The sequence below is a fragment of the Aythya ferina genome (assembly GCF_964211825.1).
Source record: "Aythya ferina genome assembly, chromosome: 3".
Lineage (NCBI taxonomy): Eukaryota > Metazoa > Chordata > Aves > Anseriformes > Anatidae > Aythya > Aythya ferina.
Genome location: NC_140298.1, coordinates 11,604,520 through 11,622,373, shown reverse-complemented (window position 1 = coordinate 11,622,373; position 17,854 = coordinate 11,604,520). Strand labels below are relative to the sequence as shown.

Here is a 17,854-nt window from a genome sequence, read left to right as displayed (position 1 = left end):
AGCTCTCACCCCTGACTCTTCTCCTTTGAATAGGAGGCCAAGTAGTCAACTACCAGCAATAATAACATGCACAAGAGCTTTCAGAAGGGCATGAGTGTGTGTTGGCTTTAGCTAGCAAGGAGGAAATGCCTCCTAAATTGTCAACTACAGAAGGCCTAGCTGGCCGCCAAAGGCTGCTGCATGGGAGTATTTCGCTGTTGCCATACAGATCCAAATCTTATCAATTGGACCAATCCCCCTTGCATGTGCAACTCCTTCCTTCAAAAATAAAAACCTGCCTTATCTTTCTGTCAAAATATTTTGGTTAACGATCACGACCCAAAGCCTTCAGACATGTGAAGGGAGGGCCTCCCGTTCCCAAGTTCCAGTCTGAGCTCTGTGGGGAAGGAAATTGTTTGAAAATGTACAAACTGCTTGGAAACAGACAGGAGGAGCTGCATATTCAAGATGTAATGCTTAAAATAAATTAATAAATAAAATAACCAAACCCCAGTGTAGCAGAGTTCAGATTACGGAAAAATCCTGTTACACATAAAGACTTTAAAAGATTTTTTTTTCTTGAAACCATCAGACCCTTTTGCATTTCTTTTTTCTCTTTGAATCCTGTTTTTCTCCCCTTGTTCTCTGCCTTCCTGGATCCCCTATAAGCTAATCTGCACGATACCCATGGCAACACCATGGGCAGTGCAGAGAAGATTATGCTCTTGTGAGCGTTGCTATACCACTAGCTTACATTTTGGCCAAAGACCCAGGATGCTCACCAGCTTAGGAGGGCAAATCTACTTGTAAGTGTTTCTAAATCTCTCGGTCCTAAAGAGCTAACACTGTCAGATTTCTGCGGACTATTTCTAGTCTTCGTGCTACCTGGATATTATTTGCATCTGCGGTGTGAGAGTGGGTAAAGTGTGGCAAATGGCTGGGCTTTCTCCAGTAACCAATATTTTCTGTGCTTCTGTTTCCCAAGGGTGGAATAATGCAGGGAATTGCTGAAAACAGCCAACTCAGTCAGGGGGCAACACACCTCTAAGCAGGCACATAACGCTGCAATGAATAAATAATAGACTTGCCTTGAATAATAAACTGGCCTTGGTGAAAGGAGGGGAGAAAAAATGTGTATGAGCAATGCTCTACATCTAAGAAACTCTGGGACAAGTAAAGTACGTTCCTCTGAAGGTCTCTTCTTGAAGCCTATTGCAGTGAGCAGCCAAGAGAAGAAGGGGTTTGATATTAGTAACCTTAAGGTATTCTGTCTGGGTGTAGGGCTGCAGACTTGTAGTGTGACAGTAGGTAAAATCAGACGCCACCAGCAATTCAAAGTCATAAAAACATCTGATATGAGCATTTTGCCACAAAGAAATGGACACTTTTGTTGACAAAAAAATGGACACTTTTGCTGTGGGACAGCGACCTGCATTCCCAGTAAGAATTGTTATGGCAGGAAAAACAAATGTGCAAGGAGCACTGTTGAAAAAATACAGTCCTTCCTATACCAGGGACAACATATCCCACATTTAACTAAAAAAAAAGGAAGAATTTTGTCAACAGCATGGCAGAGGTGGTGGTCCTTACATCAGATAAGTGCGAGGTGAAGACCTGACTTGGTGCTGGCTTTGGGGGACTCACAAATGTCACCTCAGGTTATCTGGGATCTTCCTTTGGCATATTGCACAATAAACACTTTCTACTTTTAATTCTAACCTAGTACTTGCTTATCGTGATATGATCTGGGGATTTGAATCTGAATTTGAATTTTAAAAACTTGAGAATCGGTATCTTGGCTAGCATTGTTTTTTCATCATTAAAGTCATTTATCAGATGCAATAATATGAAGCATATCACACTAAAATCTTTATCTACAAAATCACATTTGTCACCATCGGTATTATACCAGCACAACCACACAATGCAAATTCTGCATGTCCAAAATTTGCTGATATACGGCTCCATCTAGCACCTGACAGAAAGAGCCCAGCACATTTCTTTAGAGGCCCACCGAAAGTTTTCCTACACTGTAACGAGCAGGACACTCTGTGAACATGATACGCAGGTGATGTGATCTCACGCCTTCCCTGCTCATGTATGTGCTGTTATTTAACTGTGTCTATTCTCTATTGGATCTGTGTCTGCAAATCACAAGCTTTTTACATTCTCCAGTCTCCTCCACTGGGCTTTCAGGGATAAAAAAAAAATAAAAATAAATTAAAAACGTGCAATCCCATGGCAAAATGAAAATCGTCTTTGAATATTGCTTGCAAAACTGACAGCTCTACTTAACAGAAGCCATTAAATTATTTACAAAGCAGCAGCTGCTCTTGTAAAAATACAACCTCTTTTGGCATGAAAAATAAACTAGTTGATAAGCGAGAGATAAGCCATTTGACTTCTTCTTTGTGTGCTCGGCATGGTATGCAGAGCCAATTCTGCACAATCTGATGTTTACAGAGCAATCGTAATGTACGACCTCCTTAGGCAACGGGGACACAAGGAGCCTTTAAAACGCTGAAGCAAGCATTTGATCAGAACTCTTCATGCTGATCTTTGAAAAATTCAATAAGTTCAAAAAATGTAACTCCTGCTAAAGATAAAATATCAGGTTTTTGCTTCAGGAGTTGCAAATATATCCCAATGAACTCCCAGTGAACCACGCCGACTTCAGACATACTTCTAAGAAAAAGAAGTAAATAGTAGGTTTTCTGGAAAGAAACAAATCAAGGATCTGAAGTAATACAAATGGATAAGCAAGGTGAGTGCTGTAAAACACTCTAGTTTAGGAATAACCTGAACAATCACACTTTTTATTTTTTTTATTTAGGTGTTAAATCAAAATTCACTTTTTAACATGAATAGTTATTTCCATGCAAATAAATTATTATCTCCTTGTATTATGGATGCAATTCTCTATCTATTTTTTTTTCATTATTTTGGCATGTTGAAATCCAGTTCTCACATTTTTGTGAGTTAGATTTTTTTTTTTTTGAAAGGAAAATAATTGCAACAGAAGGCATCAGGTTAAGCATGATGTCACTCATTAACAGGTTGCTCCATCTTAACTCTATCCCTGGCTTTCTAAAAAACATGTATTTCTGAAGCCATTGGGTAACATTCTTCAGGTACTGAAAGTAATGGGAACTTCCATTGTTCACTTGAGTGGGGGCAGCTTTTTTCTCTCTCTTTTTTTTTTTTTTTTTTTTTTCTGGCTACAATTGTTTTCCTAAAATGCCTTTCTAAATAAACAGAATCTATTGAAATTGTTTAGTTTCAACAAATTCCTGCAGAGAAACCACTTAAGAACAACCAGCTTTGTTTGTGGGAAAAACATAAACGTCTCTGCTTGTTTTGGTCTAGTCTTCTATGGCTTCTCACTTTTAGATTATTTTTTAAATTATTTAGTTAATTTCCAGAGCTGACATATCTTCATTTGACAAAAATTCCCTGTTGAAATACTGTTTTCCCACTACTTTTAGAACTCACTGAGAACAGCTGCTGCTGCTGAGAGAGCAGGAAAAGGTATATTAAATCAGAATATCTCCCATTTGTGTTGTAATTTAACAATTTGATACTTGAGAAGATAAGGCACTTCAATCACTACTAAGTAGAAGCAGCCCTTAATGCTAGCATAACATGTCATTATTTCACTAGTTGGATATTAAGCACATTAGCAGCAGCAAAACTGTTTCAGTGGGTGTGCCAGGAAACGTAATAATTTAAATAAAAGTTATGTGATAAAAGTAAAGAAGCAGTTAACATTTATAAACATTTTTTTTTCGGTGGGCTAGGCAGTTGTATAGTAGTTAGCAGTCTCGTGCAGCTTGCAGTGAGACCTGGCGTTAAAACTTTCTTCAAATGGAAATGCCAAGTCTTCACTAGCTCCGACAGAGATTTCAATCTTTACTACTCATTTGCTCTGCTAGAATCATACATGAGATTAAGTTAACCACTATATAGGCTGAACAGCTCATTTTATGTCTCCCTGGAGCCTAGGTAGTCAGGTTCCTTAGGAACTATGCTAGCAGTGCCAATGTTATTTAATTTAAAAAAAAAAAAAGAAGGTGTGTCTTACAGGATGATCCAGATGTGGTAGCACCAAGCTGTGATGGGTCGCCAGCTGAAGGAGCCTGAACAACCGAGGATTTGCTCTGATTCCAGGCCCTTTCACTTCAAAGGCTTGATTGGTGTCCCAACAATCGAGAGCTCGCACCTCTAGATTTTATCGGGTTGCCCAAACCATGTGAAGTTTGCCTCGTAATCTTGGCAGCAGGCAAGCAGCTCTCCTCTCGGCTGCTGATGCATGTGAACACGCCGGAGTGCCAAGGCTCAACCCCAGCAACCCAAGGCTGCTATTGTTGGGTAATTACAGCAGGCATAGGAGGGAGGACATTCCTGGTGACTAGGCATTTTCTTTGTTTGGTAAGAGGTGCTTTAGACCTTTTCTTTCTTTTTTCTTTTTTTCTTTTTTTTTTTTTTTTTTTTTTTTTCTCCCATTGTAAGTGACTCTCTGGAAACACTAGTTCTGGAGGAAAGCTGGGCAAAAGCTGCTGGTGAGCACAGATATCCCCACTGCTCTGGGTGCAGGCTGCAGCAGTGGAAATGTGGGTGCGTGCTCCAAGGCACCTCGGCGAAAGCTTTCAGGGAAGCCCCGATTTCTCACAAACGATGCTCTGGAGACTCCACGGAGGCACAAACGCCTCCGGCACTGCAAGCCCCAACCCACAGCGGGCAAAGCAGGCGCTGCCGAGCTTGCGTGTTCCTTCGGCTGCTCCTCGTGACGCCCATCCGTGAGGCACACCCTCTGCCTGGCACCTCCAGCCCAAGGACCGAGCTTCTCCCCTCCCAGCTTTTGCCCTCCGGGAGCAGGAAGGGGCTGTGCCGGCCAGACGGGAGGGAGGTCGGCTCAGGGGAGAAGAAAACCATCTCAGGGGGGGGTTAATTGAGACAGAGAGGCATCTGCAAGCACGAGACGCGGGATGGAAGTCTGCAAGCAAATGCTGCCAGCTGGAAGTTGGCCAAACTGATAAAGTGGAAAAGAAATTGAGGGTTAAATGTTTCGGATGCTGAAGGCTTGGAGTTCAAAGAGAAGCTCAAGGAACCTCCCAGCCACTAAGTCCATACAAAGAGGCTCCAGGCAGACACAAGCCTTCTGCTGGACAGCTTTAGCCCACACAGTTTCCAAAAGGCCTGGATGAATGGTTAAGGGATATCTTTTAGCATCTGGGAGTGCTTGTGCAAGGAAGATGATGCCCAAGGGTGAGCTGCTGCTGAGGGCAGAAGGAGCTGCTTCGTACAGGGAGATGGATAATAACTGCATCTGCACACACAGGGCTGGAGGAAGGATGTGAACACATTGCTTGGTAGGAAGAGGCAGAAAGGAGCTGCTCCTCCAGGACAGGAGGTGAGGGAAACCAGGGTGAGGGAAACCGGAGCATCAGCTCCTATACCTGATGTTAACCCAGCTTTCTCCAGCTCCATCCCCTAGGTGCTCTTCAACAAGACCACCTTGGTCTTCATACAGCCCTTTCTTCAATGGGCTGAGGTCAGAGTCCTTTACAAGAGAGATCTGCATCATCTACAGAGGGCACGAGAGCACCACAAGGACAGCAAGGCAAGGCCACACCACACGGTGGCTCTTGGTGCAGGAGTACATTTACAGGTGGAAAAGCCTTAGCTGCGTTATCAGGACTTTTCGAGCAGGTGCATAGCTATGCCACAGCACTGGAGCAAGGCTAGAGTTCAAGAGTTAGCTAATTGTATCTCTCTCAAAAAGGAATTGCCTCAGACCAGTTAATTTGTCAAGATAACGAATTGCAGCAATTCTCCTCCGCTGGAGCTGGGCCACTAACACTGATCTGAACTGTATTTAAACTCTTGATGACAGAGACTGAAAGAGATATTGCAATACTGGAGGTACAGGTTCCTAAAGCAAAACTGCATGTACAGCTGGTGTTGAGAGGCAGCAAGGGCATGCGAGTACACATCCTGCGTATCCCTTAGAGATATGAAGAAATTCCCCAGGGCATTGACTCTGGTGCCTGGGCAGGCAGAGTTCATCTTGAATTTTTGGGAACAACTGAGGTCCAGAGAGGATAATATAGCACCCATCAAGTCATTTCTGCAATATGAGACGAGCAGATTTTTTTAACTCCCCCCCAAAAGAAACAAATCCTCAAAGTACTGATTTTTAGTGCCATAGTTTTCTGGTAGCAGCAACAAGACCCTCTGTGGGCCTGGTGCTATGATTCCCATGGCACTGCATTCTGGCAAGCCCCAGGTCACTCCTGCATTTTCATCTCCTTTTTCTTTTTTCTTTTCTTTTCTTTTCTTTTCTTTTCTTTTCTTTTCTTTTCTTTTCTTTTCTTTTCTTTTCTTTTCTTTTCTTTTCTTTTCTTTTCTTTTCTTTTCTTTTCTTTTCTTTTCTTTTCTCTTCTCTTCTCTTCTCTTCTCTTCTCTTCTCTTCTCTTCTCTTCTCTTCTCTTCTCTTCTCTTCTCTTCTCTTCTCTTCTCTTCTCTTCTCTTCTCTTCTCTTCTCTTCTCTTCTCTTCTCTTCTCTTCTCTTCTCTTCTCTTCTCTTCTCTTCTCTTCTCTTCTCTTCTCTTCTCTTCTCTTCTCTTCTCTTCTCTTCTCTTCTCTTTTTTTCTTCCTACGCAGCAGTAGAGATGAACAAGTTTGGATAACAGGAAGACCTTCAGTAAAAAGGCACGCTTAGCCCAATGCCTGTCCTTCCCTTCTGCTAAGAGTGAAGTAGATGACACCAGATGACATCAAATGACATACGTTGTTATGCCAGACCTTCTCCTCTCGCTGCCAGGTGTTTCCTCCCCAACAAGAGAAACACAGGAACAGAATAAATCCTGTACGTTGTCTCAGGGGAACCAGAAAGATTTGGGGATAAGCAACACCATCATTCCTGGGAAGATGTTCCTGGCATGCTTAAGCTGGGGTGCAGGAACAATTTTCCTGGGACACCTCTGGGGTGCTCCTGCAGAGAAACCAGGACAAAGCCCCTGCTGCTACTGGCATCTCCTGTGCATGTGGGACACACTGAAGTCTCTACCATTTGAGCTTTCTGGCGCTAATAAAAAGCAAGAACATTTTCAGGAATTATTTCATGCTGTCAGGTAAACCAGAAATAATGTCAGGTAAAGACAGAGAGCTCTGTCACCTTTGGCAAAGACAACCTGCCTCTCACCTGGCATCGCCACTCCCTCTTTGGAAAAAGGACAAGCTGAAACCAAAATTGGTTGCTGACGAATCTGTGACTGTGCCACTGCCTTAAAAAGCAGCAGCGTGAGGCATGAGCCAGGCTTCAGAATATGCTGGCTGAACGATCCATTGTGGAAAGAAATTATTTTCTTTCTCGTGTTATTCAGAATAATCATTCCCTACCTGTAGGTCCACTTAATTTAGAAGAGCAAAGTGGCTTTTATTTTGGAATAAGTGCATCCACAGGCGAAGTTCTTTCAAAACAGCTAATCTGGTCATTGCCATATGTAAACAAGGCCTTATAAAATGATGGGGATGGTGAAGAACTCGTGAGGCCCTGGACTTCTTGCTCAATTTGCAAGCACTTACATAGACCTATCTTCCTCAGGGCTAATACAGTGATCAACAGAGCTTACAGGAAGCCAGCTCCAATTCAAACAACACTGGCAAATTGTTGAAGAAGAAATGGGCTTTTCAAAGCTGTCTCCTGCTTGAGTTGGTCCTCACCTTTAATACCATGGTCAAGTGGTAGTTTAGGACTCAGCTGATCTCCGAAGTGCTGACTGCCCATAAGGTTTGATCTAAGGCTGGAGATGAAGAGCGTGCAACCTCTTCTAGGACAAGCGAGTGACTCCTCAAGGGTGACTTCACGTTGCTTGCACCTCGTTTCTTGGCTTTGGCTGTGGTGTCAACAACGTCTTGCAGATTGCAAAGAGGGGCTTAAATATTAATGTAGAAAACGATCAAGGGACGAGATCTTTGCAGCATGGTTTGCTGCCTTGTGCAACACACGCCGGTCTGTTTTGCTTCCCAAGACTTTTCTGCGGCTGGCGTGCTCGTGGGAAGCAAGGGGCCCTCTCAGGCTGGAAATCTGGGCTGAGGCTGCTCTGACTGCATACGTGGTGGCTCAGCGCGTCTGTCCACACAGCGTGGCGGCAGCGAGAGCTATGTGGGAGATGCAAAGTGACCTAGATCGGCACCCCTAATTCCTGCAGCTGTGCTAGTTGCTCCGTCCTGTGCAAGTGTGATGTGAACCAAATACCAGTCACGTTAGGGACTGACCTTGTTTTCTTGGAGAATCCTGCGTAAAAATGGATATAACAACACTCTTGACACTTACCTCACAGGATGTTGTGAAGCTTAATTAAATGTGCGCAAAAGCATTTTGAGATCCTTAGATGAAAGGTGTTTTTATAAATGCAAATTATAATAATTACTGCTAGTAACCACCACCAACTACTGAAACAATTAATTCAGGTTGCCACAGGCCATCACAACAATGTGTGCAAAGAGGCATCAGCCATTTAATGACATATACGTTGCGTGAGAACTAAAAGCCTTAAAAATGCCGTAAACAAAGAGGAAAAAGCTAGATACTCGGGGCTTGCCCCCATGGTGTAGCCGGGGGAGGTTTCCTCTGCCACTTCCATCACCCCTGTGTCTGCACTGTGACTCCTAAGAGCCCACTGTAACGATTGCATCAGTGAGGATGAACTCAAGACCTGACTATTTTTATAATTAATATTGTAAGGAAAGTGAAAATGAGAGCCAATATCTTGGCTGACAAAAATCAGGATAATTCTGTCTTTTTTTTTTGGTGAACTCTCCCACTCCCCCCCAGCCCTGCCCGCTTATAGCATCACAGAATAGACTTTGGCTAGGGGGTATTATCCAGCTGACTTTCCGAGGGCGAAAACAAAAGCTAAGCAATCAAGATGTGTCTGGCCAAATAGTTGAAGGCCCAGTGCACACATTTAGCTGACAACTGACTGAAATCTGAACCATTTTCCTCAGCCTTTCTTGTTGCTTCAAAACTGATTTGGGTTTAAATAGCTAAAACCTACAGGTGTTTAAATTCTCTCCCTTGTCAGCAGAACAGCCTCATCAGACATGGTCTGAGGATGTGGTCAGACTGGAAGAGATATCCAGAGACCCCACAGTCGAGTCCCAAAGAGCAGGCTAGCCCACCTGTGCCCCTCAGGCTTATTTCACTGCTCTCCTTTAAAGACTAAAATTCAGAAGAGTGGTAGTTACTAAGCATCCAACTTACCAAAGCAATTAGGCTAAATGCACTGCAGCTAGAAATTTAAGCAATGCACCGAATTTAATTTGAGAATTCATGGTCATAAGACTGAAACCTTTAACATTTAACCTAGCAGCAAATTAAATCAGCTTTCTGATCAAGTGAAAAATTCTATGCCATTGAAGTTTGGAAGTGCAAAGCCCACACTTATTAAAAGGAGTTTTTCTTTTAATGAAGAAAAAAGTTGGGACCAGTTAGTTGCCTAACAAAAGTAACAGGAAAAAAAAAATGGGAATACCATCTATAAACAAAACAATAATTAATCAGTAGTGCTTTCTGGCTTCTGGCAGACAAATGTACTCATAGTCAGTGGGTCTCATGGAAAAAAAAAAAGTCATTTATGCTGGAAGGCTGTATAGACTAAGCTTACTCCAATATCAACATGCATAATGCCATGTACCATGTACCAAAATTAAAAGTGCTTACATGTTTTTTCAGTCCATTCAAAAATAATGACTTTCTATAAAACTTCTTGTGCCTTAAGAATAAGGATATCAGGCTTTGAATTTCTTGGATAAGTTTCCATAAAACAAAGGCCAAGTTTTTATGGGTCTGTGTGTTTGGGCATAGAAAATTAGCAGCACTGGTGCAACATATACAAAACTTGCTATGCATTTGGTACTAACGTGTTATTTTAAACCTACCTGGTACAAAAATGAATTGTGATGTGCACATATGCAAGTTGTGTGTTTGCACACACATGCATATATATATATATATATACACGTGCACAATATACACGCTGACATCCTGTTGCTCAGCTCTTAATGACACTTATACGGTGCTCTGTTCTGTGTCTCCTGGCTAAATCCTACAATATGAGATAAAACTTGGATGCATTTTCTAAAAGCACCTTAAGGCACTGGGACATAAAAGAAGTTGGGGTATTAGAGCACGCCTTGTTTTAACCATCTCTGGAGCACCCTGATTGACACTTGACAATTTACGAGAAAGGTGTGGCTAATCAAGCCACTGAAGCAGATATAAGGGCAGGTCCTCCCTGATAGGCATTTATGGGCTGTCACTCACCCGCACAGGGCTTCGCTGCACGGGCTTGCTGATAACCACCAGCACATTCCCTGGTTTGGGTGCCCAAAGGCCTTAAAAGCCAAGGTGACCGTATCGGCATCTGAAATCCCACACTAACGAGTGGACGTTTTCCTTCCCGAGCCTCGCTGTTAGAAAAGGGAACCATTTAGAAGGAAAACACAAAGCTTTGGAAATAGGGCACGCTGTGCTTTGTACAGCCTTTGGATGGGGAAATACATCCTTGGAGAGAGAGCAGGTTTTCATTCCCAGCCTCTTCCTTCCACTCCCTGGGAAGATCTTCCTCTGCCTGGTGTCCCTCAATTACAGGCTGGCATAAATACCAGGGTGGTTTGTGTTTTGTTTAAAATAAACCAAAAACTCACGGAGGTAGTTTACACGACGCACTGCCTTCTGCAAACACGGCTGCTCTCTCCCTGCCTATTTAAATAAACTCCGTCAGCAGGAGCAGCGGCTGGGAAGCTCAGAGCCCCGGAGGGAGCTGTGGGCAGCTCCTGGCCTTGCTCCTGCTTCTGAAGGCAACCGGGAGGAAGGTGGATGGGAAGAGAAGCAAAGAACCCATGCCTGGTGCTGAGAAAAAAAAAAAAAATCACTGAGAAAAAAATCCCCGTGGCCCCTACAGGCTCCCCCCAGCCCTGTTTCATTTCCTGTCTTGCTCCTCTTCTCACTGAAGTGCACAACAGGAGCTTGGAGATAAGATTGTGTCTCAGACAGATGCTCACCTTTTTAGAGAAATAAAATAATTATTTTTTTTTTATGAGAAGGCAATTAACCTAGAACACATTCTCTGATACCTGTTGAATACAGCGTTGCTTGTCAGCCACTCCTTTCATCACTTAAAGTGCGTTTTGTATCCACGGAAAGCAATTAAGGTTCAATAGGGAAAGTTTGCCCTTACAAAGCATCTTTCCACATTCCTGCATTACCGTAGCGAGCTTTTCCTTTCCTTACATGCCACCACCAGCCCTTCTCACGCAGACATGCATCACCCAGAGGTGTTTGCTATCTGCCAGGCTCTGGCTATATCCTCGCAGTCCTTCCTCACAGCCTGATTCTGCTTCTTCTGCCTCGGCCCGTTTTAGGGTGGAAACTCTTCCTCCCACCTCACGTTTTGTGGGACAATTTCAGGCTGTTTTAGACGGCAGGTGGGGACTCAGCCCACTGCAGGGAGAAGGGATCAGTCAAAGGGAAAGCACCACCACCATCCTTTCTGATCGGCTGAGAGAGGCTTAAAGCTGTCTGAACTGCTGGCCCAGGTGATGTTTTCACCTGCCCCCCTTCGTACCACAGACAAGAAGACAAACCTGGTCTTAAGCCACATGTAAAAATAAGGAGCTCTGAAACTATCATTCCTGAACCTTAATTTGGAAATCAAAACAGATGTGTAGGACAGCAGGAACTTTCAAGCCCACAACAGTACTGATATAAAGAAAGTTTGAATAACTTTTAAGACCATTAAGACCAACTTTCACCATTTAAGATAGTAAAAAGGGAAAGAGAGGGAAGGTGCAGATAAACTGGAGTCCAGGAGATGGCTTTCTAGGCAAGCTGCATAGCATAAGGAGTGGGAGATCATCATCGTGGCAACTTTTACTATGAAAATGGCCCAGGATTACTTCACAATTTTGTGTTGGCAGGTGTCCGGAGCCATTTAACCTGGCATCTTCTAATGCCTGTAATTATCTACTAGAAGGACAAGGTCAGATTGGCATATGAGGCTCTTTGTTCCCCATCCCCAACTCGAAGTGGGACAGGGGTACAACATTTGGAAAGTCTTTGCCCTTGTGCAGAGAACCACAGATATGCAACTCAGGGAAATGTAAGAAAGATGGTAACCCCAAGACGCTGCTCTGGCTGGGATTATGCCATGCTGTGCAGAAGACGCTCAGTGCTAACCACTCCTGTGTTGTGCAGTTTTTGGAGAACTGCAAGTAGCTAAAAGAAAAACTCAGATGTTTATCATAGCAGCATGGTGCTGCTCAAGATTTAATCTACCAAAGCAAACAAATAAACAAACAAACTCGAGCGATGCTCACAATCTCTTCTATCTCAAAGGAGGAAAGAGCAAGACGAAGCTGCATCCAAAGGATTTTCTTGCACAACAGATTCCCTGATCCATGGGAAGGCCAAGCTGATTTAGCCTGACCTAAATCTAGTCCAAGCCAATGGTGGAGACGTCTCCAGTTCCAAAAGTTAGGGGAAAAAATGTCATCCTACAAGTACCTGAGGCATTCTCAACACTAGAGACAACTGGAGAATATTTTTGAAATTAATTGTCTTCTGATTTTTTTTTTTTTTACTGTACTAACTTTCAAAACTCTCATGTAAACAAAAATCGTTTGCTTCCTTTGTCATCTCATTTTGGAAAAAGCTTGAAACTTGGTTTACAAACAATTGTAAATTCCCCAATACGTACCATGTTTTTACTAGTTATTAAGCATACCAACGATGCACTGAAATAATGTATTGTTTAATGTGCGAAAAGTCATTTTATTTGTTTTATTTTTTTATATTATTTTCTTCTGAATGAGTGGAACTCCTGGTTATTTTTCTGATATGGTATTTTATCCAACTTGTGGAGGACCCATCTATAGCCACCAATGCTGGCACGCATCAGCTTACAGGAATAATTAACAGCAAAGCCACTGACCTCCTACAGATTGCAAATTACTAATCGTATTGACTGTCTCTTTTGCCCCAAAATGGGGTGTTGGATCAGTGTGTGCAGAAGCTCTCCTGGTTTTGTAAATATTACACCTCTCTGACAACTGCAGCACTGGGAGCCGGAGACACACTGGATGAAATGCAAACATCCTTATCTGTTTGTAAAAAACTTCACTCAGATGGTGGGAAAACCTGAAATAAAATGTTTCTGGCTTTCTCCTCCCTTCCCCTTCCTCTCGGTTGCATGTTGTGTTTTCCCTGATTTTAGCAGAAGTTTCGGATGGGGTGGCGTGCCTGCGCCCTGCAACAGCCTTTGTGCATCATGGTTGTTGTCACACTGACACCTAATGGCAGCTAGGAACTAGAGTGTTATGGTTCATTTCCCAGGGGCGTGTTCTACGCTCTGCTTAAAAAAAAATCCTTCAATTTATAGAAAATAAGTGAGCTCAGAAAATGGACTTCCCCTGGCTGTGCGGTTAACCCCTGGGAGGGCACTGCTGGAAAGCAGATGCTGGAGGAGAAAAGCCAGGGGACGCGGTGCTGAATTTGCAGGATAAAGAGCGAGGGGCCATGGGGGATGCTGCAGGAAGGATGGGGTGCACCCGTAAGCACACGTCACACAGGGCTCATGGAGTCCCCAGAGGGAAACAAGAGCACCAAAGGCTAAGATGAGCCAGCCAAAGTCACCCCGAAAGTTGCTGGTGGCCATCCCATCACTGACCCCAACATGTGAGCAGCAAGGCTCTCACACATGCAAGGGGATCGGTTGAGGCAGTGTAGCCGATAATAATAAAGACCACACCTCTTCCAGGAGTTTTGGAAGAAATTGGGAGTTTTTCAGAAATGCTTTCCTATTAAAATTCTGTTTATTTCAGTGTTCACAGTGGGAGTGGCAGCGCAGTTGGTAGGACCACCAGGGCCCATTTTGCTGCAGCAGACTATGGCCACACGGGCTCCACGTCCAGGACTGCGGGCTAGGCACCTCACCATTTGGAGGCAAAATGCAAAGGCCTAAAGTAAGCACTTTGTGGATGTTTTCCTTTAGCCATGATGTGCCCCATGTATTAAAAAATAAATAAATGATTCGTACCCATAATCTTCCACCTGGTTATTACAAATTTGTATTGTTTAGGCAGAGGTGCGGTGAAATTTAGCAATGAACTGGAAGGGGTAATTCAAGAGAAGTTTAGAACAGGTCCCAAACCCTTCCTTTCACATGGCACAGGCAGAGGGTGAGCACTTGTCAGGCTCCTGATGGTGCGTGAGCAGCAATGCTTCCAGGTGGTGTGAGGGGAAATCATGAGGTCTTTCTGCAAGGTCTTGGGATGGCCCCAAAATCTGCTCTTTACCCAATGCAGACGCACGTGAATAACCACAGTACGATGTAGCAGAAGGCAGGATACCTCGAGCAAAAAGGATAAGGTAGCAGTTTAAAATGGACAAGAAGCAAGGACACAAGGAGCCTGAGTGTCCCAGGGAAGTGGTCTCTGCAGCCTGGCTCTGGGCTGGGAGGGCAGGAGGCAGAAATCAAGTGGCTGTTGCATCTTTGGTTAATCATAAAGATGGAAAGGTGGGACACTGGCTGTGTACCTGCAGTAAATAACTAATTATAATGATCACCATACATGCTTAAGCTATTATTAACGATATCTTTTCATCTTATTATAATATTTTGCCATTTCATCACACCAATAATGCAGAGATAAATAATGTTGCCTCATGATCTGTTTTTAAGACTAAATTTTACAGTTTGAAATCCAGCACAATTCAGGACCTTTTGGTGCCACGAATGCTGTGAAGAATGTTATTGAAGGGTGGATATTACACATGCATGAGTTCAGGAGCTGCAGCAGTCTCACTGCACTGAGATCTGAAGAAGTTTCAGTGCAGACTAACCAACAAGAAGAATAGTTAAGGAAAATATATTTCAAATAGCTGAAAATAAATACATTTGGTGAGGAATTTGAGGGGAAAAAATGTCATTCATTCTAAATGTACTCACTGCTTTGTATTAAGCACTGTTCATCAGTTTTCTATCAATGTTTTTTTCTCTAACAACCTATTTTATTTCTTCTTCTGGGCAAGTTTGGTGCTTTAGAAAGTGCAAGATGGACAACAGTGATGGGTGCAAAGCTTACCCTTGGACCCAGCTGAGCATTTTATTTATAGCTTTCAACAGCGATAACCAGAGCAGAATGCCAGCAGCCCCAAGACAGGCTTTTATCAGGTCGCTTGGTTTTGATGGGTGGAAAGCATTCAACAAGAGCTGAGATCAGGTCATCGAACACCTTGGCTTTTGATGCAGCAGTGTTTTGGGGATGAGCTGTTAAGCAGTCTCTTGTGCAGGAGTCAGTGGAGGAAAACAGCTCCAACCTCTGATTTTGCCATCGGCAGTTCCACAGCATCCCCATATAAGAAAGAGCCTGTGGTGTGGCTGGGAACGTAGTGAAAGAGGATGTAATAAATAAGGAGTCCTTCAATGTTTTTGTTTGTTTGTTTGACTGGAAAACAGATGTGCAAAGTGTCTCATATTTACAAGAGTTGGTATTTCCAAAAGCATATCTGCATCCCTCTCCTGGTGTTTAACTACACTATATCTGATCTCTGCTTCTTAAACTCACCTGCATGGGGAATGTTTGCTGAGAATTATTTGGTAGACCATTATAAAAAGACTTAATGTTGAGATATTAAAGCCTAATGTCAAGTTGACACCTTGCATCAGCCCACCATTATACCTCTTTTCCAATTCCTCTGCTGTCATGCCACCGATGTGATGAATTGCAGCCTGTCACATCACGTTACGTTACACAGAACAAACAGGACAAAACACATACCAACTGCCATGCAAATATGTGTTTGCCAACTCTTTTCGGTGCGTGGAAATGCAACCGGCAAGTTCCCTGTTGGAAAACTAGAGGCTCGAGGATGGCTCTAGGGTGTGTGAGACAAACATGCCTCTGACACACCGTGAATATACAGATACTCTGCTCTCAGCCAGCTACAGCAATTATGAAAGCACCTCCAGCTGTGATCATTTCTTCTTCTTTCCAAAAAAAAAAAAAAAAAAAAAAAAAAAGCAGCAGAGGATTCTGCAGCTGCTGATGTCATGAAGCAAGATATAAATACGTATTAATCAATCTAGCGTTTGTGTTCAGATTTGGAGCTATTTTTATGACTGGACACATTTTGGCTGCATATGTGTAAATATAACACCCACTTATGTACACACACACGTGCATACTATGAGATGTGTGAATATACATTATGTGGCTTTTAACTGCAGTCTTTCAGCCTACATGTGGGCCTTTTGAAGCTAATGGGAGATTTACCAGGGGCTTTTTCACAGAGCTGTAGGCAAGACAGGAATCCAAAACATATGAATATTATACTATAATGATACAGTGTAAATCATCTAGTTTGACCTACGGTGAATTACAGGTCATTAAATTTCATCTAGGTATCCTACACTGAGCCAGAAAAACTTGTGTTTGACTAATGCATAAATTGTATTTGGTTAAAACCTATTTCCCAGAAAGGTATTCATTTAGTCTCCATGCAAAGACACCTTCCATGCACCAATTTCTTTGATAGCTTGTTTCAACAGTTACTTTAACTACCTGTGCTTTTTATTTAAATTGACTTCAGTATATGGAGTCAGCACTGAGAACTCAAATTCCTAATACCCCAAATGTCCTTTTTCCGTTCTTCGTAGCTAGCAAGAAAAAATAGGGGTTCGATCCCGTAAACGGCTTTCCTCATGTGTGACAAAAGTTACTGAGATGTAGAAATGTTTGCTAGCAGTCATCTGTTTTAACCATATCCTGACATAATTTCTACATGCTTTTCCAAAGCTTAAGCCTTTTCAAATGTGGTTACCATAAATAAGTAGCCTAATTCTACTTTTGGTATTCTACAGCTTGTCTGAACAACTCATCATAATAGCTGATGCCCAAATACTTGGCATTTAGCTAATGTTAAGAAAGCAGTAGGAAAATAAATAGCATTAATAAAATGATCCCCCCCATGCATCACATTTCACTTCAAAGTTTTCAAAATCACTTCCTAAACTGGTTGATAATCCTAGTTTATTGAGGATTATATTTTGGGGAGTGGCACATACAAATTTCCCCAACTGCTCACTCTTGTGAGGGTGATGACTAGTGCCTGCAGAACTTACAGAACAGAAAGTTTCTTTTTTTTATATATATTTTATTTTCATGTATATGGTCATGCACACAGACAGAGCTTCATGGCGTGTGTTGTTTGTTGAGTGGAGGGCAAGACTCCTTAGTGCCAGAGTTGGGCAGTAAGAAACATTGAATTCTGACTGGAATGGCAAGGAGTGTAACCCTGGTAGGCAAAATGTAGCTATCCATACAGAAATTTGGGCTGGATATAAGCATTAATGCTACGTTTGTTTTTTTTTTTTTAAATGTATCTTCTAATGACTTCAGACTTTTTACTTGTAATGAATGCATCTCTATACATACAATCTATCTCTATGTTTATTTTGAAGTAGATAACTAAGGAAATATACTATTTAAATTCCTAGCTGTACAATAAATTACTGCTTGAGTATTCACTTGTCTTTACTGCAATGCCATGCCGTGGGCATCCCTTCAAGATCTTTTCCATTGAACCATTCTTTGTCATGTAACATCCTCACTCAAGGAATATCTCTGTGAATTGTTTTCACTTTTGTAAGTTACTTCTTGATAGGTTGCCATGGAAAATAAATTCTTTACTTGGTAATTAGTGTCATCTACTCTCTGTTGTTTATGTGCACCAACTTTGCTGGAGGGATAAGCTAGAAACGATCTGTGATGAGAGATGTACCTTGCAATAACCTAATTGTAAGTACAA

At 42.5% G+C, this 17,854-nt stretch overlaps 1 protein-coding gene across 4 annotated transcripts in view; it reads right to left on the bottom strand.

Moving 5' to 3' along the window:
• The window catches only part of WDPCP (WD repeat containing planar cell polarity effector), a 148,756-nt gene that overhangs the window by 14,240 nt on the left and 116,662 nt on the right, over positions 1–17,854 (bottom strand). The window lies entirely within an intron of this gene.